This window comes from Zea mays, chromosome 6, assembly GCF_902167145.1.
Source record: "Zea mays cultivar B73 chromosome 6, Zm-B73-REFERENCE-NAM-5.0, whole genome shotgun sequence".
NCBI classification, from domain to species: Eukaryota; Viridiplantae; Streptophyta; class Magnoliopsida; order Poales; family Poaceae; genus Zea; species Zea mays.
In genome coordinates this window covers 14,486,694-14,512,134 of record NC_050101.1, presented here as the reverse complement: position 1 = coordinate 14,512,134, position 25,441 = coordinate 14,486,694, and positions in this window count along the sequence as shown.

The window sequence follows — 25,441 nt, the reverse complement described above, 5'->3', positions numbered from 1 at the left end:
CCCCTCCAAGATTCTGGATTGCAAGGAAAGATCAACTCGGGCTAAATCGATCAAGATGTTTAAGGTCCAGTGGAGTAATCACTCAGAGGAGGAAGCTACTTGGGAAACCAAGGAATTCTTAAGATCCAACTTCCCCGATTGCCTACCTAAGGAAGCGGGTACGTAATCACCCCCAACCCCTCCTCCTGCCTTTCGAATCTAATTTCTAAAAATATGATCTTAATTCAGAATGAAGTGACTATAAAGTAAAACTTAAAAGGACTTCCTTCTGAAGTTGCAAAGAGAATGACATTCGAAGAGCAGTTTTGCCCTAATAATAACAATCCCCACCCTTTTCCTCTCAGTCTCACCCTTTGCTTCACCCCGGGAGGACTCTGGCCCGAATCTCGGGACGAGATTCCTTTAAGGGGGGAAGGCTGTGACACCCCAGTGTCACCTAGGGTTTTTCTCAGAATGCCAAACCAAGAATCATTATTTTATGTGAACCAAAGTAAGCATGAGCATCAAAATAACTTAAGTGGCAAAGAATTCACCAAGTATATACTTAAAAGTGTCATGATCAAAATAATTGAGACTTTTGAAAGATAAGAATGTGCAACCCTAATTCAAAACCCTAAGTGAACCCCATGAACAAAATTTGAGAAAAGATGTGAAAAGAGGATGAAAAGTTTAAAATTTTGAGTTGAGCCAATTACATAAGTTGAAGTATATTTGTTAAGCAATAAGAAAGATTGAGAAGGCTTAGCCAAATAACTCAAATAAATCCCCAAATCAGCCCTTGATCAATGAACCTTTAGAGAAATTCAGATTTCTGAATTTCTGAATTTCAGACCTCTTCTCAAAGATCATCTGTGTTCTCTGCTTTTCCAAACTCAAAGCCAGAAGATCCAAATATCAAAGTCGTGCCAAATTACCTTGAACACATTCTGGGAAAATTTGAACTCAAACCAAATCCATTTGACACGGTTTTGGCGCAGCTCAACCTCGGGACCAGGCATTCTGACACTGGCACCTTGGTGACACTACAACTCCCTGTCCCTAGCCTAAAACCGCACGTCGTCCATACATAAAAGACAAAGCTTGGTCTGGTGAACAAATCCCTTGCAGTGATCTTGCCCAAATTCGCGAAGATTTGCTCCCAATCGGCGCTTGAACAGGGGCAGAGACAACGGGAACACGTGTTCGACCGCGGCTGACACCCCTGGTTCATGCCCGTTCGCGCACCGCGCCTTCCCAAGTGCACGCCCGCGCGCACTCGCCGGTCCACGACCGCCCGTGCACCGCGCCGTGCCTATAAAGCCTCCCCAGGCGCGCCCCACTTTGCCCCGCACTCACCCTCACCGAGCAGCCACCGTTCCTTGGCTCCGGCGAGCTTATTTCCGCCGCCATTGCCGCCAGAGCTTCGGCCGCCGAGGCCAGCTCACTCCAGCCACCCTCCAGCCCAACCAGTGCTTCGGCTAGCTCCGCCAGTAGCCCGTGAAGCTTGCCAAGCCCTCGGACCCGACCGAACTTCACCGGAGGCCCGAGATCAACCTCACCGGACTTCGGTCTTTCGCCGCCGCGCGTGGACCGAGCTATCCAGTGAGTCTCCGCCCAATTCCTTTCGCTCATAGCTTCTCTGGCATCCCGTGGACCTCCCTGACCTATTTAATTGAACTACCTCGCCGTGACCAGGCCGGTCTCCTCGCCGCCGACGAGCATCCCCGCCTGCGCGCGTGGACCGACCAACTCCGGCCATCTCCGTCGACGTTCCGCACACCGTTGTGATCCCCGCGACCTCCCCTTCACCCTCGACCACTTCACCGGAACAGTCTCGCCGCTGGTAAGCCCCTCCGCCCTTTTCTTCGCCGCGACTACTGTTTAAGGTAGAAGAAGGACCTCGGGTTAGGTTCTGTAGAACCCGAGGGGTTTTCTGTAATGTCAGCGACTCATGTGAATAGTAACCTAAGGACTGATTCGCGAGGGAAAACTTAGAAAAACCGCCAGGGACCCCAGTGCAAAGTGGTTTTCCTTTTAATCAATTCTGTTATTCTTTTAAAATAACCAGAGAACTTAGAAAATCCATAACTTGATGAAATCTTAACGAAAAGCTGTCAAACCAATTTTGCTAACTCTGGAATATTATGATCCTTCATTTAAAAATAGTGAACCATATGCTTTCTGTTCTAAATTTTAGAGTTTAAAATTAAAAACAGAAACCCCCTAAACCTTTTTAATTCAGGAAAATTAGTTTTTCTTTTGTACTGAGCTTAAGAAAATTTGTAGATGCTTATACCTTAATTAGACACTGTTTAAAAATAGTAGGAGCCCCAGCATTAGAGATTATGATGTAGTTATTCATTTAAAGCCATTTTGTCCACAACTTAGAGAAAATCAGAAAAGCATTTGAAAATGTTGAACAGTGATTAGCAATATTTTTCCTAGTTTGCTTATGCAACCAAGAACCTAGGAAAAATGCAGAGACCATTAATTAGGACCAGTTTCTAATTAAGATGCTTTAATTAGCCTTATGAAGATTGAAAATCAATTATTAGAATTGCAAAACTATAACCAAAATGGTTAACAAAAATCCAGTGAACTTATAACCACCAGAGCCCCACTACAAAAATACAGAACACCCCAGCCTAACTTTTTAAGTAGGGAAAATAAATACAGAATGATAATAAGGCATTTTTCCAATAAATCATAAGCAATCCCTTTTAATGTGATAATGGGCAACCAAAAATTAGCTAAGTCCATGATGAGAAAAACCACCAGAGAAAAATGCAAACCCATGAAAAAGAAAGTGAACCCATACCTTTTGCTAGTAATTTGTGAGAAAGGCCATTTAGCTCAAATAATGCATACCACCCCTTCCCTTAAGCAAAAAGAAGCCAAACTCCAGAATGATTGCTCTTGCACAAAACACTAGCTAAGAAAAATAAGAACTCTGTTGTTTGATGTTTTTCAAATATAGTGGTAGTAGAAAGCACCCCTTGGGCTAGAAACTTGAGAAAACCATAAAAAAATCATTAAAAGGTATTAATAACTAGAAATTTGTATCAAGTCGTGTTATGACACCTAAAAGCCAGCAAAAATAAGTTTTAAAGAATTACCCACTGTTAAATAATAGTTGTAGTTCAAAGTACCCCTTCTGCCCTAAAATTTGGTCATTTTGTCCAGAGAAAACCATTCACTTTCTGAACCCCAAATTTTGAGACAGAGAATCATACACCAGTAGCAAGCCACTGTAATTTTTGCAGAATTTTTGGAGTTTTATAAAAGCAACTTGTAGTTCAAACCTACTCCAAAACATTAAAGAGAATAAAAGAAAAGAGAAGAAATAAACCTCATCCCACTAAAACTAACCCAAATTACCAAGTATACCACTGAAAGGTTTTACATAAGTAAGGTTAGCTTGATTAAATTCAAAAAGACCATACATCTTTAAAGTTGTAAATTCTAAAGCACATACCATATCATGCATATATCTTACGCATTGCATTCATTAGATTGTAATCTTGCCGACGGAGAGTACGTGCTCATCCCCGAGCAAGGACCTGTCCAAGAGGAGGACCAGGAGCAGGCTTCAGAGGCTGCTATTGAGGATCTCCCCGCAGCCCCAGCAATTGAAGGCAAGCCCCGGTTTTATGCATAACCATGTTATTATATGCTACTTTACTACACTTAATGCTTGTAGGACTGTAATGTGCACTTAAGTGTAGGAGTTGCTTGAAACCTCTAGTTGCATGAACTTAGGATTCCTTTTTGAGATGAATACTAGTATGCTAGGTCGAGTAGTTGCTTGCTAATCAGGACCTCGGTAGAAGTCGAGTGATTTTCTAGCACTCGCGCGAGGTCAGGAATTGATTGTATTCATCTTGATAATGGGATATACATATTGGTCTATGGACTTGGATCCAGGGAGGATGCTTTGTCCATGAGATGGGAAAAATGAATTAAGGATTAATGTGTGGATACCTGAGTCAAGCTTTTTAACGTACTAAGCACATGCCGGGAAAAATGGTAACCGGTAAACCTAGTACCTGAGTGAAGCCGGGCGCGGACTTTATCCCTCATGCGACCTGAGACAGGGTCTCCCATGCTAGCTATGGTGGGTACAAGTGCGGTCACTGCACGGCGGCAGCCGGGGTCAGTGGAGCATTGTATGCCAAGGCGGTGAGGCCTGGACGCGAACGGGGAATCAATGGGGACGGTTGTCTTGTGTGGGGTCGGAGTACCCTGACTTGACGTGTGTTTAGGTTTACCTTGCAAGGTTAAAACTCGATTTGAATCGTCTGCTTCTCGCAGCTAATGAGACTGCTTGATTCCTTGTACTGCATCGAGTAAGAAGTGAAATGTGGATTACATGAGATAACTTGTTGATTGAGCTAATTGCTTGTTACCATGTATGCTTAGAAGGAGCAAATCTAGCTAAGTTAATGATGGTAGAATTTGAAAAGCTAAAAATTGGTTTTAGAAACAGCTAGTGCTTTTGGCAAACCAAACCCCTCAGCCAAACAGCTGCATAGTCTAGAGGTAGAGGAGTAGACTCCTCACACCGGTTAAGTCTAGCTGAGTATTAGTATACTCAGCCTTGCTTGTGGCACCATTTTTGCAGGTACCACGCAGGATGTAGTTGATGGTGTGACTTGGCCTACCACCCTGCCACCGGGTTGGACGGTCGAGTGGGATGTTGCTCCGGTAGGAGAGGAGCACGAGGAGTAGTGGGCTAGGCCTTGCCCATTTCCTCGTTACCGACGACATCGATTATCCGCTACACTTTAATTTGTGAACTTTATTTGCTACTCCAAAAACTCCGATTTATGTAATAACTCAGTACTTAATTTGAAGTTCCTGTTTGATTGTATTTCTTCTGTGACTCACCTTCGAGTGAGATTGTGGAATTTGATCCTGGTTAAGTGGCTCTATCAGACTAGATCTGAGGGACTGACGGGTTATTCCGATTTAAGTGTGTTACGGCCCCTGAGGCGTGACTTAGGCACTTAAGCTGGAATAATTCGGGTGGTTCTGCCACAAAGCAGGCGACGCTTCACCTCCGCCATAATGACCGCGTCAAAAAAGGTGCGCCACGTCGTTCAATTTCGTATCCTTTTCCTCTTCCCCTTTCTCTCTCTTGCTACAGGGACCGAGAAAGGGGATACTCCAAAAGGGATCCTTCTCCGCGAAGGAAGCGGGCCCCGAGCCCCCCTACAGATCAGAGGTTCGAAGGCTGGCCCCTCAGAATGGTTCGACAGCCGTCTCAGAGCACTCGGGCTCCGAGCCCTCCTACTGATCAGAGGTTCGAAGGCTGGCCCCTCGGAAGGGTTCGACAGCCGCCTCAGAGCACCCGGGCTCCGCGCCCACTACTGGTCAGAGGTTCGAAGGCTGGCCCCTCGGAAGGGTTCGACAGCCGCCTCAGGCCACTCGGGCTCCGCGCCCACTACTGATCAGGGGTTCGTAGGATGGCCCTCGAAGGTTTCGACAGCCGCCTCAGAGCATGCGGAGCGAGGGATGACTCTGGGTACGTCCGATACATGGCCGAGGCTCGGGCTACGCTCCCGAAGTACCCTAGGACATTTCTGAGACCAGCAGGAGCGATTCTGTAACGGAATCCCATCAGAGGGAGGCATCGAGCCCTCAAACCCTATCAAATGGGACCGGGTATGGCAAATCACCTGCAAGTACTTTTGGAGCGCGCCTCTGGGCCACTAGCCGACCCTTATCGAACGGGGCACGGGCGTCCACTCGGATCACCCGTTAGCAACTCACTGGAGACACCATGTTCGGCGCCCTCCGAGGGCAACATGGAGCTTTCCCCCCCTCCTCCTTGCAGAAAGGCGACGAAGGGGCGTATGAAAAAAGCCGAGTCAGTCCTTGACCGTCCTCTTGCTCTGTGCGGAGGCTCGGGGGCTGCTCTCGCAAACTCGGCTCCGGCCAAACCGTTGACAGCGTCAACATACCAGCCCAAGAAATCAGAACCTGACTATGCACCCGGGCTATGACCAGTTTGCATGAGGGAACAATCAGGCCGGCCGAGGCGTCACGAAAGGCGCTAAGACCTCGGAGGAGTCAAACCACTCCTCCGAGGCCTCGGGGGCTACACCCGGCGGGTGCGCTCGCGCGCACCCACCGGAACGAAATGCAACCGAGAAAGGCCGGTTCCCTTGCAAAAAAGTGCGACAAAGCCTCCAAGCGAGTACCCACACTCCCTTTGAGGCTCGGGGGCTACTGTCGGGGACCATAATTAGGGGTACCCCCAAGACTCCTAATCTCACCTGGTAACCCCCATCAGCACAAAGCTGCAAAGGCCTGATGGGCGCAATTCGGGTCAAGGCTCCGTCCACTCAAGGGCTACGATCTCGCCTCGCCCGAGCCCAGCCTCGGGCGAAGACAGCCGACCCAGGAGGATTCACGTCTCGCCCGAGGGTCCCCTCAAGCGACAGGCACACCTTCGACTCGCCCGAGGCCCAGCTCGGACAAGCTTCGCGGAGAAGCAACCTTGGCCAGATCGCCTTGCCAGCCGACCGGATCGCAGGAGCATTCAATGCAAGGATCGCCTGACACCTTATCCTGATGCACGCTCTCCAGTCGACAGAGCCGAAGTGACCGCAGTCACTTCACCCCTCCACTGGCTGACCTGACAGGAAAACAGCGCCGCCTGCGCCGCTCCGACTGCTGTGCCACCCGTCAGGGTGAGACTGACCGCAGCCAAGTCCAGCCTCGGGCGCCATAGGAAGCTCCACCTCGCCCGACCCCAGGGCTCGGTCTCAACCTCGACACCGGAAGACGGTCTCCGCCTCGCCCGACCCCAGGGCTCGGACTTAGCCTCGACACCGGAGGACGGTCTCCGCCTCGCCCGATCCCAGGGCTCAAACTCAGCCTCGACCTCAGAGGAATCACCGCCTCGCCCGACCTTGGGCTCGGACCAACCACGCTACAGGGGGCCCATCATTACCCTACCCCTAGCTAGCTCAGGCTACGGGGAACAAGACCGGCGTCCCATCTGGCTTGCCCCGGTAAACAAGCAATGATGGCGCCCCGCGTGCTCCATGACGACGGCGGCTCTCAGCCCCTTACGAAAGCAAGGAGACGTCAGCAAGGATCCAACAGCACCCGACAGCTGTGCTTCCACAGGGCTCAAGCACCCCTCCGACGGCCACGACATCACATGAACAGGGCACCAAAACCTCTCCGACAGCCACATCGACATGTACATAGGACTCTGGCTTCCCTCTGCTAGACACGTTAGCACTTTGCTACACCCCCCATTGTACATCTGGGCCTTCTCCTTACATCTATAAAAGGGAGGTCTAGGGCCCTCGTACGAGGGGGTGGCCGCGCGGGAGGTGGGGCTCTCTCTCTCTCTCCCTCGCGAACGCTTGTAACCCCCTACTGCAAGTGCATCCGCCCTGTGCGCAGGACAACACGAGGCCGTGGTTTCCCCTTACTGTTTGCCCCCTTGTGCTCCGTCTCGCGCCGACCCATCTGGGCTAGGACACGCAGCGACAATTTACTCGTCGGTCCAGGGACCCCCCGGGGTCGAAACGCCGACAGATGGTGTTTACCAGCCGAGTTTAAGAGTCTTGGGGGTACCTCTAATTATGGTCCCCGACAGCACTCGACAAAGAACATGTTTCTTGTAGTGGAGATATGATGATCAATCTCTTTTATACTATATAAAGTGGGAGTTTCTCATTTCGTACATCTGCTCCCTTCCTTCACGCACACATCCTTTTTGCACTCGGCAACCATCATCATTGCCCTACCCATCGTCCTATCATTTTCACCATTTTTAAACTGAATTCACGTGTTTTGTGGTCAATGAAATTCAAACTCGCAATCTCTCGTTGGCGTGCAACCTTCTCTACCACTCCACCCCCTTATATTACTTGTGTCTATATTAAGTTTTTTTCTACATATTATAACAAACCGAGAGAAAATTGACTATCTAAGGCACTAAATAAATTAAAATGAAAACGCCGTTAACTACAACATTGCATAACTCTTTAAAACCTACAACTTTCATTTTAATAGTTTTTTTCATCCGAGATGGTTTACAAAATTTGAATTTTAAATTTGAAAACTTCAATAGTATTTTTATATGATAAGATGATTTCAAATCTAAAAGTTGCCAACTATAAAGTTAAATAACTTTTCGAGACCTACATATGTCATCTTGGTGGTTTTTTCATCCAAAGTCGTTTGAAAAATTCGAACTCTGAATTCAAATATAGTTTTGCATGACCAAATTAATTTAAATAAAAAAGTTGTCAACTACTAAGTTTCATAACTTTTCAAGACTTTTAACTACAATTTTTAAAATTCAAACGTAGTTTTCATTGACAAGACAACTTCAAATCAAAAAAATGTGAACTACAAAACTCTAACTTCTCTAGATCTTCAAATTTTATTTTTGTTGTTTGGTCATTTGCTCATCCAACAAGGTGGTTCTAACATTGTTTACAAATCTATGTAAGTTTTGTGAACAAATTTATTTTTACTTTGTCATATGAAGAAATGGCCAAATAAAAAGGGGCTACTGTGTTCTTGCCCCCACTTTGATTTCTAATTGTGATTTTCCCCCTACTTTTGAAATTTTGTGATTTTGCCCCCACTTTTTCTCGGACGAAGCTGAAAGTTACCCCTACTCCACAAGAAAAGTGGGAGTAAAATCACAAAATAGTGGTAAGTTTTCAGCTTCATCCAAGAAAAGTGGGGACAAAATCATAATGTTTGAAAAGTAGGGGCAAAATCACAATTGGAAATCAAAGTGGGGGCAAAAACACAATAAACCCAAATAAAAATAGTACATCTTGATGAGTTATACAACTTTGTAGTTAAAACATTTTTCATTTAAATTAATTTACTACTTTAAAATGTGATTTGAAAATTGTGTTAGCCTAGTGTAAAAATGAAACACTCGGCAAAGAAGCTCTTTGTGTCAAAACACATTCGGCGAAAAAACTCTTTCCGAGTGTTTTCTTTTACCGAGTGTTTTATGTTTGACACTCGGTAAAGAGCTTCTTTGCTGAGTGCCCGAAAAAACACTCGGCAAATTACTTGACACTCGGCAAAGACTCGTTTTCCGGTAGTGGCGCTCACAAAAATATACAAAAGGCACGTCCACTAGGATTCAAATTGTGGTCTCTAGGAATAAAGGACTTGTCTCTAACCACTACACCTCATGTTGGTTTGCATTATACAAAGAAACCATATATTATATATAGAAACCGTAACAATACACGAACAACTAACTAATATATATTATATATACACCACATTATGTCATATTTGCTTTTCACGTAGGGCCTAACTAATGTATGTACTCGTTGGGAGAATGAAGAATCTTTGGCTATTGCTTCTTATTCCTCTTTTTGTGTAAGGCAATCATAAACGAGCAGTGGCGGAGCGCACCCTAGAAACAAGATGGTGGGTTCCTAGGAACAGGGTACCCAAAGAAGGCCCGAAGACCTCCCAAAAATGGCCCGCCTGCCAAGCGTTTCGGCGAGAAGGCCCAAAAGGCCACCCGGGGACGGTCCGCCATGTCGACCGGCCCACCGAACAAATGTTCGCCAAGCAACCCAACGAGGCGAGATTGTCGAGCAACCTGAACGCCGAGCAACCCAGCGAGGCGAAGCTACCGACCAACCTGCCCACCGAGCGACCCAGTGAGGCGGGGTTGCCGAGCAACCTACCTGCCGAGCAACCCAGCGAGGCAAAACTATCGATCGACTGGTCCTCCGAGCAACCCCGCAAGAGGACAGTCGACTCCCAAGAAGAGCCAACCTGATACTATCAAGCCACGTCGACACGACGGGACATCACCGAGCCATGCAAGGACTGTGGAAACGACACCACGACGACGGATATGTATCCTTGCTGACCAGTGGGATTGGACAACCCCAGTCATAGAAACCTCATCATCGGGGTCTCTACAGTGACACATACACCGGAGGGGACGGGGCAATATGTCGTACCAGGCGTCTTTGCCCGAAAAAACACTCGGCAAATTACTTGGCACTCGGCAAAGACTCGTTTTTCGGTAGTGGCACCCACAAAATATAAAAAGGCACGTCCACTAGGATTCAAATTGTGGTCTCTAGAAATAAAGAACTCGTCTCTAACCACTACAACTCATGTTGGTTTGTGTTATACAAAGAAATTGTATATTATATATAGAAATAGTAGTGATGCACGAACAACTAACTAATATATATTATATATATATCACATTCTGTCATATTTGCTTTTCATGTAGGGCCTCAATACTGTATGTACTCGTTGGGAGAATGAAGAATCTTTGGCTATTGCTTCTTCTTCTTCTTGTGTAAGGTAATCATAAACATGCAGTGATGGAGCGCACCCTAGAAACAAGGTATGGCTAGGGAGGGAGATGGACGTTGCCACACTAAGTTGTTGCATGTTGGAGAGGGGAGAGCGAAGACTGGAGAGGGATACCACATGAGAGCATGGACGCGACGATGTTGAGAAGGGCCACGACCTGAGGCCGACGACTACACAGGCAATGGTGCACGCTATACAGAAGTAGGAGACTACAGAAGGCGGAGTTCAATGTCAGACCATGCGAGACGCGAGCGCAGGCTGTGGATGGAGCTGGAGAGGAGAGCTAGAATGGCGATGGCTGGCGACAGAGAAACAAGCTGCAATAGAGCAAGGTGTATGAGGCTTCGTGCAGTACTATAGTGTCGGAAATAATATAGGTGGGTCGCAGGAAGATATGGCGTGAGCCATACCCAGCCATAACGGGTGGTCTGTCGTTGTAAACAAGAGACTTTATATGTCCTCTACCCTAAAAATAGAGTAGTTTATGGTTTATGTAGTGGTAGTTTAATCTAAGGCCTAGGATTTGGAATTGGATTTATGCATCTAATTTATCCTATCTCTATTTGAATCTCCATCCCTAGTGCTCAAGGGATATTATAACGAAAACATATATATGGTTGTTTTGCTGAGAGGGCAATTTGGTCTTTTCGCCAACACTTAGTGTTGTTATAGTTTTAGGTGGGTTGGCCCAAGTATTGAGATAGATAATTGTTAGCTGGTTGTAGGGCTGGAAACGAGTTGAACCAAGCTATAGTTTTTTAAATAACATTGCATTATATAGTGAATTAATAGTCTATAAATGTCGGCGTTTCGACCCCGGGGGGTCCCTGGACCGACGAGTAAATTGTCGCCGCATGTCCCAGCCCAGATGGGTCGACGCGAGACGGAGCACGAAGGGGGGAGAAACAGCAAAAGGGTACACCCACGGCCTTCGTGTTGCCCTGCGCCCAGGTCGGGTGCGCTTGCAGTAGGGGGTTACAAGCGTCCGCGAGGGAGAGTGAGAGAGAGAGATTGTCCGCCAGTCCGTTCTCCCGCGCGGCCAACCTCTTCGTACGAGAGCCCCGGACCTTCCTTTTATAGGCGTAAGGAGAGGGCCCAGGTGTACAATGAGGGGTGTAGTAGTGTGCTAACGTGTCTAGCAGAGAGGAGCTAGAGCCCTAAGTACATGCCGGCGTGGCAGCCGGAGAGGTTTTGGCGCCCTGTTCATGTGATGTCGTGGCCGTCGGAGGAGTGCTTGAGCCTTGTGGAAGTACAGCTGTCGGGGCTGTCGGATCCTTGTTGACGTCTCATTAGTTCCGTAAGGGGCTGAGAGCCGCCGTTGTCATGGAGCACACGGGGTGCCATCATTACTTTTTATCGGGGCGAGCCAGATGGGACGCCGGTCTTGTTCCCCGTAGCCTGAGCTAGCTAGGGGTAGGGTAATGATGGCCTTCCCTGTGACGTGGCGGGTCCGAGCCCGAGGTCGGGCGAGGCGGAGGCTCCTCCGAGGTCGAGGTCGAGTTCGAGCCCTGGGGTCGGGCGAGGCGGAGTTCGTCTTCCGAGGTTGAAGCTGAGTTTGAGCCCTGGGGTCGGGCGAGGCGGAGTTTGTCTCCCGAGGTCGAAGCTGAGTCCGTGTCCTGGGGTCGGGCGAGGCGGAGTCCATCGTCCGGCGTCGAGGTTGAGCCCGAGCCCTGGGGTCGGGCGAGGCGGAGCTTTCTATGGCGCCCGAGGCTGGACTTAGCTGCTGTCAGCCTCACTCTGTTGAGTGGCACAACAGTCAGAGCGGGGCAGGCGGCGCTGTTTTCCTATCAGGTCGGTCAGTGGAGCGGCGAAATGACTGCGGTCACTTCGGCTCTGTCGACTGAGGAGCGCGCGTCAGGATAAGGTGTCAGTCGATCCTTGCATTAAATGCTCCTGCGATACGGTCGGTTGGCGTGGCGATCTGGCCAAGGTTGCTTCTCCGCGAAGACTGGGCCTCGGGCGAGCCGAAGGTGTGCCCGTCGCTTGAGGGGGCCCTCGGGCGAGACGTGAATCCACCGGGGTCGGCTGCCTTTGCCCGAGGCTGGGCTCGGGTGAGGCGAGATCGTGTCCATTGAGTGGACTGAGCTTTGACCTTAATCGCGCCCATCAGGCCTTTGCAGCTTTGTGCGGATGGGGGTTACCAGCTGAGATTAGGAGTCTTGGGGATACCCCTAATTATGGTCCCCGACAGTAGCCCCCGAGCCTCGAAGGGAGTGTTGATACTCGCTTGGAGGCTTTTGTCGCACTTTTTTGCAAGGGGACCGGCCTTTCTCGGTTCCGTTTTGTTCTGGTGGGTGCGCGCGAGCGCACCCGCCGGGTGTAGCCCCCGAGGCCTCAGAGGAGTGGTTTGACTCCTTCGAGGTCTTAGCGTGTTTCGTGATGCTTCAGCCGGTCTGATTGTTCCCTCATGCGAACTAGCCGTAGCCCGGGTGCATAGTCAGGTTCCAAGTTCTCGGGCTGGTATGTTGACGCTGTCAACGGTTTGGCCAGAGCCGGTTTTGCGAGAGCAGCCCCCGAGCCTCCGCACAGAGCGAGAGGACGGTCAAGGACAGACTCGGCTTTTTTCATACGCCCATGCGTCGCCTTTCTGCAAGGAGGAGGGGGGAAGCGCCATGTTGCCCTCAGAGGGCGCCGAACATGGTGTCTCCAGTGAGTTGCTAGTGGGTGATCCGAGTGGACGCCCGTGCCCTGTTCGATAAGGGTCGGCTAGTGGCCCAAAGGCGCGCTCCAAAAGTACCTGCAGGTGATTTGCCGGACCCGGTCCTGTTCGATAGGGTCCGAGTGCTCGATGCCTCCCTCTGATAGGATTCCATTACAGAATCGCTCCTGCTGGTCTCGGAAATGTCCTAGGTTACCTCGGGAGCATAGCCCGAGCCTCGGCCATGTATCGGACGTACCCAGGGTCATCCCTCGCTCTACATGCTCTGAGGCGGCTGTCGAACCCTTCGGGGGCCAGCCTACGAACCCCTGATCAGTAGTGGGCGTGGAGCCCGAGTGGCCTGAGGCGGCTGTCGAACCCATCCGAGGGGCCAGCCTTCGAACCTCTGACCAGTGGTGGGCGCGGAGCCCGAGTGCTCTGAGGCGGCTCTCGAACCCTTCTAAGGGGCCAGCCTTCGAACCTCTGATCAGTAGGAGGGCTCGGAGCCCGAGTGCTCTGAGGCGGTTGTCGAACCCTTTCGAGGGGCCAGCCTTCGAACCTCTGATCAGTAGGGGGCTCGGGGCCCGCTTCCTTCGCGAAGAAGGATCCCTTTCGGAGTATCCCCTTTCCCGGTCCCTGTAGCAAGAGAGAGGAAGGGGAAGAGAAAAAGGGATATGAATTTGAACGACGTGGCACACCTTTTTTGACGCGGTCATTATGGCGGAGGTGAAGCGTCGCCTGCTTCGCCTGCCAAAGGTGTCGTCTGTCCTGCCGCAGAGTTAATGCGACAGGACGAGTGGTTCGCGGGGCAGCCGTTGTGCGTGAGCGAGCCGTTCGAGGAACGGAACACGGGTGCGTCGTCTTCACTCCGTGGGAGAGGGCTCTCTCGCTGTCCCAGGAGGGGACGTGAGCCTGCAGACGACTTGACCGCTGCTTCCGCCCGCCTGCCGCCGCCATTACTGCCGGCCCATTTTTGGCCATACTGACCGTCGCGCCTTCTGCGCCCGGCTGACTGACCCGTGATCGACGTGCTCGGTTGGCACTGTTGGGCCATGCGCAGGGTCGCCTCGAGTCGCGGCACTGGTTCCGCAGTCGAGAAGGCGCGGTACTGGCGCAAGTGGCAGTGCAGCTTCTCACACGTAGTAACCGGCGCGCCGGTTACATGACGTGTGGGCCTGGGCCTCCACGCTGGATGCGTCGGAGTCGAAAGGGTGCGCCCCCTTGGTGTGGTTGCATGCCACCTGCATGGCGGTCTGCCTTTTACCCGCTGGTCTGGGCGAAAGTGGAGGAGTGCTTGTAACCGCTGGGCAGTTATACGCTCCGCGCGTGGCGACTTGGCTCCTTCTGTCCTGGGCCAGCTTGTATGACGCGTGGGACCCAACCCCCGTGTCATATGGGGAGGACCTTGGAGCGTGTTGGTGAAGACTCAGCCCACGACGGCTGAGGACGCAAGTGGGGAGAGTCGCCTTTAAAAGGAGGATGATTCCCTTGGATGGCGACCATGTCTTCGCACTCCCTTCATGCATCGCACCCTTCCACCTTCTGAGCCCCAGGATGGGGAGCGCCCGCGGTTCTTCCGTATTGTCGTCGTTGGAGGAACGCAACTTCGCGGAAGTTGGTACCTTTCAGCCATCGTTCGGCTTCAAGGATTTTAATCAGGCAGCCCGGCTGCATCCCCTCGCCGGCGATCACCCAAGACGGTGACCACCAGTTCGATGGTGGGGAAAAGCGAGTCGGGCTGCGGCCTCTACCCCTCCCTCAGCTTCAAGGATGTTCATCATCAGTGCTGGGGAGGGGAGTGCGCCGAGTTGGGGCCTGTCTCCGCGCGGGCAGCGGCCCGCTCCTTCCCTCAGTGATCGGGGGGAAGGGTGTTCGCCGTTCGTGGCGCTGGCAGCTGCCTAGTGTCTGGCTCTCTGGCCTGAGCGGCTTCGACGCTGCTCTCGGTACCACCTCCCACCGAGGCAGCCGGAAGAGGTTTCTCTGCCGACGAGATAGTCGGTGCCACCCGCGGACTGACCTCCAGCTCTACGGCCTTGGTAGCTTGTCCTCGCCCCTCGAGTGGGGACGTGGGCGAGGGACTCGTCGCAGTAGCGTCCGCCCTGAGGTCATCGCTGCCGCTGTTTGGCCACCCGGAGTGGAGGTCGTTGTCGCTGCTGCCGGAGCGGGCGTCAGCGAGCCACCTGGAGTTTCGTCGCCCCGCAGGCCCTCCAATGTGGGGGGTTGTTCGTACCTGCGGGGGTGGAATCGGAGTTCCGTTTGTAATGGCACCTTGAGTGCCGGTGTCTGTTCATTGTGGCTGTCAGGGCCTGAACATGTATGTATTTTGGCGTGAAGCCGTGTTTTTTTCCTCATTTCGAGCACTAGGACTCGCCTGTCGGCTAGCCGAACCGCTTAACCAAGTGTGAGTTGCCTCGTGCGAAGGTGACGAGTGAGGTATCCGTATCCCGGAGGCGTAGGAGTCCCTCGGCTCGGTCGGCATTGCCGCCCGAGGCTTCTCTTGCTTAGTTAAAGGAGCCTTCGGCCGCTCTGCGATGAGCTGGAGCCGGAGGCAGCGGTGCCAACACGGACAGAGGCAGAGTTGGTTCGAAAAGAAGCTTCGTCGACCGGAGCCTGGCCGGGCCGTCCACTGGCGGGACCGACGCCGGAGTCGGGTTGCCGAGGCCACGAGCCGGGCCGGTGTCCTCGGGGGACAGCTGGCTGAGGCTACAGAGTGGCCGGTCGAGCCGTCTGCTCGGGCCGGGTTCCCGGAGGAGACCCCGGCGACGATGGCCCAGGCGTGGTGCCGATAGGTTCCTTCGAGGTGGAGATCCTCCGACTGTGTTGCCATTCGAGGTAGGGTCGGATTCCGCCGAAGGTGGAGTCGACGCCGAGGGTGCTGCAGCTCCCCCACTGATGTCTGATCCTGCAGGAACAGTTTATCTATAGTGTGCGTATGTTTTTTGCGGCCACCGAGGCCCAAACATATCGTCGTCGTGTTGTAAAGTTGCGTTTCTTTTCCCCTTGTTTCGAGTATCTGGACTTATCTGTCGGTACCAGAATTGTTAGTCTGAGCGAGAGTTACTTTTCACGGAAGGTGATGAATGAGGTATCCGTATCCCGGAGGCGTAGGAGTCCCTCGGCTCGGTCGGCCTTGCCGCTTACGCGTGCTCTTACTCGTCCATAGGATTCTGTTATCGATATAGTCGAGAAGGCACGAAAAATCGTTTCGGCAGAACAATTTTCAAGCATTAAGACTTGTTCGGTCAGCGGAATCGCTTATCCGAGCGTGAGTTACTTATCGCAGAAGGTGATGAGTGAGGTATCCGTATCCCGGAGGCGTAGGAGTCCCTCGATTCGGTCGGCCTTGCCTGCTTACGTGTACTCCGTCGTTTTTAGGATCCCACTTTCGAAGTAGTCGAAAAACACGAAAGATGTTCTGGCAGAAAGACTTTTTCCGAGGAAAATTTTTGACGCAGAGGGGGTTCACCCCTTCTAGCCCCCGAGGGAGGGTCGGGCTTTGCCGAGGCAAGGCTGACCCTTCCTTGATGGTTAGACTTTGTGTGTAAGCGAGGTATATGAACGACTTGAAAACATCTTAAGGGTAGAAGCGACGTAGCTGTCGGATGTTCCAAGCGTTGTTGTAGACCTCGCCTTGACTGTTGGACAGCTTGTATGTTCCGGGCTTCAAAATCTTGGCGATGATGAATGGCCCTTCCCAGGGAGGCGTGAGCTTGTGGCGCCCTCAGGCGTCTTGTCGCAGCCGAAGCACCAAGTCGCCCACCTGGAGGTCTCGGGACCGAACCCCTCGGGCATGGTAGCGTCGCAGGGACTGCTGATACCGCGCCGAGTGTAGTAAGGCCATGTCCCGAGCCTCTTCCAACTGGTCCAGTGAGTCTTCTCGGTTGGTTCGATTGCTTTGGTCGTCGTACGCCTTCGTCCTCGGGGAACCGTATTCTAAGTCTGTGGCCAAGATGGCCTCGGCCCCATAGACTAGAAAAACGGCGTGAAGCCCGTGGCTCGGCTTGGCGTTGTCCTCAGACTCCAGACCACCGAGGGGAGTTCCTTCATCCATCGCCTGCCGAACCTGTTAAGGTCGTTGTAGATCGTGGCTTGAGTCCTTGCAGAATCATGCCATTGGCACGTTCTACTTGCCCATTCGTCATGGGGTGAGCTACGGCGGCCCAGTCCACCCGGATGTGGTGATCCTTGCAGAAGTCTAGGAACTTTCTGCTGGTGAACTGGGTGCCGTTGTCGGTGATGATGGAGTTCGGGACCCCAAAGCGATGGATGATGTTGGTGAAGAACGCCACCGCCTGTTTGGACCTGATGCTGTTTAGGGGTCGGACCTCGATCCACTTGGAGAATTTGTCAATGGCGACCAGCAGGTGCGTGTAGCCCTCGGGTGCCTTCTGCAAGGGACCGACGAGGTCCAGACCCCACACAGCAAACGACCAGGTGATGGGTATTGTCTGCAGAGCCTGAGCGGGCAGGTGGGTCTGCTTTGCATAGAATTGACACCCTTGGCAGGTGCGTACAATCCTAGTGGCATCGGCCACCGCGGTTGGCCAGTAGAAACCCTGTCGGAAGGCATTCCCAACGAGGGCTCGAGGTGCTGCGTGGTGACCGCAAGCCCCCTAGTGTATTTCTTGTAATAACTCCTGACCTTCGGCGATGGGTATGCATCGCTGGAAGATGCCTGAGGGGCTGCGGTGGTAGAGCTCCTTCCCGTCCCCCAGCAAAACAAACGACTTGGCGCGCCGCGCCAGTCGCCGAGCTTCGGCTCGGTCGAGGGGCAGCTCTCCTCGGTGGAGATATTGCAGGTACGGGGTCTGCCAGTCTCGATTGGGCGGGACCCCATTCCGCTCTTCCTCGACGCGCAGTGCCTCACCCTCGGGGGCCGAGGGTGCCTCGGGCTATGCCGAGGGCGCCTCGGGCTGAGCCGAGGGCGCCTCGAGCTGGGCCGAGACCTTCTCGGGCTCGGACGTGTCGTCGGTCTTGACTGAGGGTTGATGTAGGTCTCGGGAGAAGACGTCCGGGGGAACCGTTGTCCGCCCCGAGGCTATCTTAGCCAGCTCGTCCGCAGTCTCGTTGTATTGTCGGGCGATGTGGTTGAGCTCGAGCCCGTAGAATTTGTCCTCCAGGCACCGAACCTCATCGCAGTAGGCTTCCATCTTCGGGTCGCGGCAATGGGAGTTCTTCATGACTTGGTCGATGACAAGCTGCGAGTCGCCACGAGCGTCGAGGCGTCGGACCCCTAGCTCGATGGCGATGCGCAACCCGTTAACTAGAGCCTCGTACTCAGCCACAATGTTGGATGCCGGGAAATGGAGGCGCAGCACGTAGCAGAGGTGCTTCCCGAGGGGTGAGATGAAGAGCAGGCCCGCGCCCGCTCCTGTTTTCATCAGCGACCCGTCGAAAAACATGGTCCAAAGTTCGGCTGGATCGGAGCTGCTGGAAGCTGAGTGTCGAACCATTCAGCCACAAAGTCCGCCAAAACTTGGGACTTGATGGCCTTCCGAGGGGCGAACAAGATTGTCTCACCCATGATCACCACCGCCCACTTTGCAATCCTACCCGAGGCCTCTCGGCACTGGATGATCTCCCCCAGGGGGAAGGATGACACCACAGTCACCGGATGAGACTCGAAGTAGTGTTGCAACTTTCGTCGCGTCAGAATTACCACGTACAGTAGCTTCTGGATTTGCGGGTAGTGGATTTTGGTCTCGGACAGTACTTCACTGATGAAGTAGACCGGCCTCTGGACGGGCAATGCATGCCCCTCTTCTCGTCTCTCGACCACGATCGCGGCGCTGACCACCTGAGTGGTAGCGGCGACGTAGATCAAGAGGGCTTCTCCGGCAGCGGGGGGCACCAAGATGGGTGCGCTGGTAAGGAGCGCCTTTAGGTTCCCGAGGGCTTCCTCGGCCTCGGGGGTCCAAGTGAAGCGCTCGGTCTTCCTCAAGAGGCGGTACAGAGGTAGGCCTCTTTCGCCGAGGCGCGAGATGAAACGGCTCAAGGCCGCAAGGCATCCCATGACCCTCTGTACTCCTTTCAAGTCCTTGATGGGCCCCATGTTGGTGATGGCCGCGATCTTCTCCGGGTTGGCCTCGATGCCCCACTCGGAGACGATGAACCCCAGGAGCATGCCTCGGGGAACTCCGAAGACACACTTCTCGGGATTGAGTTTTATGCCTTTCGCCTTGAGACACCGTAATGTCGTTTCAAGGTCGGAAAGGAGGTCAGAGGCTTTCCTCGTCTTGACTACGATGTCATCGACGTAAGCCTCGACCGTTCGACCAATGTGCTCTCCGAACACGTGGTTCATGCACCTTTGGTATGTTGCACCCGCATTCCTCAAACCGAATGGCATAGTAACGTAGCAGTACATGCCAAAGGGTGTAATGAAAGAAGTCGCGAGCTGGTCGGACTCTTTCATCCTGATTTGGTGATACCCTGAGTAGGCATCTAGGAAAGACAGGGTTTCGCACCCAGTAGTGGAATCCACGATTTGATCGATGCGAGGCAGAGGGTAGGGAACCTTCGTACATGCTTTGTTTAGACCAGTGTAGTCTACACACATCCGCCATTTCCCTCCTTTCTTTCTCACAAGCACAGGGTTGGCAAGCCATTCGGGATGGAATACCTCTTTGATGAACCCTGCATCCATCAGCTTGTGGATCTCCTCGCCTATGGCTCTGCGCTTTTCTTCGTCGAATCGGCGCAGAGGCTGCTTCACGGGTCGGGCTCCAGCTCGGATATCCAGCAAGTGCTCGGCGACATCCCTCGGTATGCCAGGCATGTCCAAGGGACTCCACGCAAAAGCTTCGGCGTTCGCGCAGAGAAAGTTGACGAGCACTGCTTCCTATTTGGGGTCGAGCTCGGAGCCGATCCGTATCTGCTTGGAGGCGTCGTTGCTGGGGTCGAGAGGGACGGACTTGACCCTCTCAGTTGGCTCGAAGTTGCCGGCGTGGCGCTTCGCATCCGGCGCCTCCTTGGAGAGGCTCTCCAGGTCGGCGATGAGGGCCTCGAATTCGGCGAGGGCCTCGGCGTACTCCATGCACTCCACGTCGCATTCGTACGCGTGTCGGTACGTGGAGCCGACGGTGATGACCCCGTTGGGGCCCAGCATCTTGAGCTTCAGGTAGGTGTAGTTGGGGATGGCCATGAACTTGGCGTAGCATGGCCTCCCCAGCACTGCGTGGTAGGTTCCTCGGAACCCGACCACCTCGAACGTGAGGGTTTCCTTTCAGAAGTTGGAGGGAGTCCCGAAGCAGAAGGGCAGATCGAGTTGTCCAAGGGGTTGGACGCATTTCCCGGGGATGATCCCGTGAAAAGGCACCATGCCGTCCCGGATCGAGGACAAATCGATCTGCAGGAGCCCAAGGGTCTCGGTGTAGATGAAGTTGAGGCTGCTGCCTCCGTCCATGAGGACTTTGGTGAGCCTGATGTTGCCGATGACGGGATCGACAACGAGCGGGTACTTCCTTGGGCTCGGCACGCGGTTGGGGTGGTCGCCCTGGTCGAAGGTGATGGGCTTGTCGGACCAGTCTAGGTAGACTGGCGCCGCCACCTTTACCGAGCAGATCTCCCGGCGCTCTCGCTTGCGGTGCCGAACCGAGGCATTCGCCACATGCCCACCGTAGATCATGAAGCAGTCATGGACCTTGGGGAACTCCTCTGCCTTGTGATCCTCCTTCTTGTCGTCGTTGTGGGCTCGGCCAGCTTCCGCCGGTGGCCCGGCCCTGTGGAAGTAGCGCTGAAGCATGACGCACTCCTCAAGGGTGTGCTTGACGGGACCCTGATGATAGGGGCACGACTCCTTGAGCATCTTGTCGAACAGGTTGGCGCACCCGGGAGGCTTCCGAGGGTTCCTGTGCTCGGCGGCGGCGACAAGGTCAGCGTCGGCGGCGTCGCGTTTCTCTTGCGACTTCTTCTTGCCCTTTTTCCTCGCGCCGCGCTGAGCGGACGCCTCGGGGACGTCTTCCGGCTGGCGCCCCTGAGGCTGCTTGTCCTTCCGGAAGATGGCCTCGACCGCCTCCTGCCCAGAGGCGAACTTGGTGGTGATGTCCATCACCTCACTCGCCCTGGTGGGGGTCTTGCGACCCAGCTTGCTCACCAGGTCGCGGCAACTGGTGCCGGCGAGGAACACGCCGATGACATCCGAGTCGGTGATGTTGGGCAGCTCGGTGCGCTGCTTCGAAAATCGCCGGATGTAGTCCCGGAGAGATTCTCCCGGCTGCTGGCGGCAGCTTCGGAGATCCCAGGAGTTCCCAGGGTGCACGTATGTGCCCTGGAAGTTGCCGGCGAAGGCTTTGACCAGGTCGTCCCAGTTGGAGATTTGCGCAGGAGGCAGATGCTCCAGCCAGGCTCGGGCGGCGTCGGAGAGGAACAGGGGAAGGTTGCGGATGATGAGGTTGTCATCGTCCGTCCCACCCAGCTGGCAGGCCAGCCGGTAGTCCGCGAGCCACAGCTCCGGCTTTGACTCCCCAGAGTACTTGGCGATGGTAGTCGGGGTTCGGAACCGGGTCGGGAACGGCGCCCGTCGTATGGCCCGGCTGAAAGCTCGTGGACCGGGTGGTTCGGGCGAGGGGCTCCGATCCTCCCAGCTGTCGTAGCGCCCCCCCACGCCTGGGGTGGTAGCCTCGGCGCACCTTCTCGTCGAGGTGGGCTCGACGGTCATGGTGGTGGTGCTCGTTGCTGAGGCGACCCGGGGCCGCAGGCGCTGTGTTCCGCGTTCGCCCGGTGTGGACCGAGGCTTCCCGCATGAATCGGGAAGTCGCGGCGCGATGCTCCAAGGGATACCCCTGCCTTCGGGAGGCAGAGCTTTCGGCCCATCGTACCGCAGCATCTTCCAGGAGATTCTTGAGCTCTCCCTGGATACGCCGCCCCTCGGTGGTGGATGGTTCTGGCATCGCTCGGAGTAGTATCGCTGCTGCAGCCAGGTTCTGGCCGACCCCACTGGAAGCCGGGGGCAACCTCGCCCTGACATCGTCGGCGATGCGGTGCTGGACGTCCTGGGCCAGGTGACACGCTTCTCCGGCCGGTGCTCGGCCTGCCCACTCCTGCCCGATATTTTGCCGAAGCTGCACAAGTTGTCCTGCTTCCTCGTCGAGCCTGGCCTGTACCTCGCGGATTTGCTCGAGCTGTGCGTCCTGACCCCCCGCAGGGACTGGGACCACAACTAGCTCCCGAAGGATGTCAACGCGAGGCGCAGGCCTAGGGGGATCACCGTCCTCCGTCATACCAAGATGGTTGCCTTCGTCGAGACCCCCTAGATCGACTTGGAAGCATTCGCGACTTGGGCCACAGCCCTCGTCGCCGAGGCTGTGGCTGCTATCGAAGCAATCAGAGAGGCAGTAGTCACATGCGGTCATGAAGTCCCGCATGGCACTGGGGTTATCGAGCCCGGAGAAATCCCAACCAGAGTTGGGCTCGTCATCTTCCTCAGAACCCAGAGGCCCATAGGTCGAGACGGTCGTCAACCGGTCCCAGGGTGACCGCATATGATACCCCGGAGGGTTCGGACATGCCTTTATGAAAGCATCCACCGAAGTGGGTCGCTCGGTGGATCGCAGCTGAATTCGAAAGGCATGGAACGGGAAACAGACGGTAGCTCTTGATCGACGGGTGGTGACGAAGTCGCGTCAGGGACGGACTGCTTTTTGTCTCAGGTACGAGGCTAACGCCCAGCATGTCCTTCGCGAGCGTGCTGGCGTCGTCCGTCTGCTTGGAGTTGGCGTATTGCGGGGAAACAGCGCTCGTCTTCGTCTCAGACGCGAGATCGACGCTCGACGTGTCCCCCGTTGGGGCGCTGGCGTCGTCGACTCGCTCGACAGCCGACGAGGTGTCGCCTCCTGTTTGGCCATGCCTGCCCCACCTCCTCCTTCGTCGGCGGGGAAGGTGACGGGACAGACACGGGTGTTGCTCTTCTGCCACAAGGGGAAGACGTCGTCGATTCCGCCACCGGCGGGCGGGCTGACGGCCACCATTGTTGTTGTCGCGCGGTGGAGGAAGGAGTATCATGTCATAGCTGCCGTCGAGGGACATGAACTATAGACTCCCGAAACGAAGCATCGTCCCGGGTTGAAGAGGTTGCTGGAGACTACCCATCTGGAGCTTGACGGGAAGCTGTTCGTCAACACGCATCAGGCCCCTACCTGGCGCGCCAACTGTTGGCGTTTCGACCCCGGGGGGTCCCTGGACCGACGAGTAAATTGTCGCCGCGTGTCCCAGCCCAGATGGGTCGGCGCGAGACGGAGCACGAAGGGGGGAGAAACAGCAAAAGGGTACACCCGCGACCTTCGTGTTGCCCTGCGCCGAGGTCGGGTGCGCTTGCAGTAGGGGGGTTACAAGCGTCCGCGAGGGAGAGTGAGAGAGAGAGAGAGAGACTGTCCGCCAGCCCGTACTCCCGCGCGGCCAACCTCTTCGTACGAGAGCCCTGGACCTTCCTTTTATAGGCGTAAGGAGAGGGCCCAGGTGTACAATGGGGGGTGTAGCAGTGTGCTAACATGTCTAGCAGAGAGGAGCTAGAGCCCTAAGTACATGCCGTCGTGGCAGCCGGAGAGGTTTTGGCGCCCTGTTCATGTGATGTCGTGGCCGTCGGAGGAGTGCTTGAGCCTTGTGGAAGTACAGCTGTCGGGGCTGTCGTATCCTTGTTGACGTCTCATTGCTTCCGTAAGGGGCTGAGAGCCGCCGTCGTCATGGAGCACGCAGGGTGCCATCATTACTTGTTTACCGGGGCGAGCCAGATGGGACGCCGGTCTTGTTCCCCGTAGCCTGAGCTAGCTAGGGGTAGGGTAATGATGACCTTCCCTGTGACGTGGCGGGTCCGAGCCCGAGATCGGGCAAGGCGGAGGCTCCTCCGAGGTCGAGGTCGAGTCCGAGCCCTGGGGTCGGGCGAGGCGGAGTTCGTCTTCCGAGGTCGAAGCTGAGTCCGAGCCCTGGGGTCGGGCGGGGCGGAGTTCGTCTTCCGAGGTTGAAGCTGAGTCCGAGCCCTGGGGTCGGGCGAGGCGGAGTTCGTCTCCCGAGGTCGAAGCTGAGTCCGTGCCCTGGGGTCGGGCAAGGCGGAGTCCGTCGTCTGGCGTCGAGGTTGAGCCCGAGCCCTGGGGTCGGGCGAGGCGGAGCTTCCTATGGCGCCCGAGGCTAGACTGAGCTACTGTCAGCCTCACTCTGTCGAGTGGCACAGCAGTCGGAGCGGGGCAGGCGGCGCTGTTTTCCTGTCAGGTCGGTCAGTGGAGCAGCGAAATGACTGCGGTCACTTCGGCTCTGTCGACTGAGGAGCGCGGGTCAGGATAAGGTGTCAGTCGATCCTTGCATTAAATGCTCCTGCGATACAGTCGGTTGGCGTGGCGATCTGGCCAAGGTTGCTTCTCCGCGAAGACTGGGCCTCGGGCGAGCCGAAGGTGTGCCCGTCGCTTGAGGGGGCCCTCGGGCGAGACGTGAATCCTCCGTGGTCGGCTGCCTTTGCCCGAGGCTGGGCTCGGGTGAGGCGAGATCGTGTCCCTTGAGTGGACTGAGCCTTGACCTTAATCGCGCCCATCAGGCCTTTGCAGCTTTGTGCTGATGGGGGTTACCAGCTGAGATTAGGAGTCTTGGAGGTACCCCTAATTATGGTCCCCGACAATAAATGTGAAATAAATAATCATAGTGCAACATTAGGAGTAATCTAAATTATAAATTGTCATATATTCATCATTAAAGGCTAAGAAAGGAGTCAGGTATCTATGAAATTATCTAATATCAATCATTATTGTGTAGGTTGATTAATTTGGTGCAACTCGTGAGCCAGAGCGGCTCGACTCGTTGCCCCAATGAGCCTGAAAACCTAGCTCGGCTCGGCTCGGCTTGCTTGAGGGTCGCGAGCCACTCCGAGCTGAGCCACTTCAAGCTCGAGCTGGCTCGCGAGCTTCGAGCTTTTTTCCCAACCCTAGTTGGTCGCTTGAGGCTCGTGAGCCGAGCCACTTCGAGCTCGAGCCGGCTTGTGAGCTTCGAGCTTTTTTCCCAACCCTAATTGGTTGCCCTTCTAACAACTACCTACTTTGTTAGTTATATTTATTTGGATCCAAATCCACTAAGGTTATAACTAGTAGATCGTGCATATGCTATCCATATAGAACACTATTTTGCACTATTTACATTGTCGGTGTTTTGATCCAGCTCCGGAAAGTAAATTTGTTTGTGGCGTTCTAGGGTCCAGATGGTATGCCCTGTGGGCATGAGGTTTATACTGGTTTGGGTAGAACGTCCCTATATCCAGTCTTCGGTGGCACGCGATACCTGCACCTTTGTTTCTCAATGCTTGTAGTATGGGTTACAAGCGGGCAAGAGAGGGAGGAGCTCTCAAGTCTCTTGTGGGTGGTTCGTCCTAAGGACTACAAACCTGGTGCTCTCTACTAAGCCTTGGGCATCGTGGCAGTTTGCTCCTTGGCTCCGGCCTCGTAGTCCTCTGGGTCTTCTTGTGTGGTTGTCTGTGCGTCTCGTGTGCTTGTTGGTTGTGTA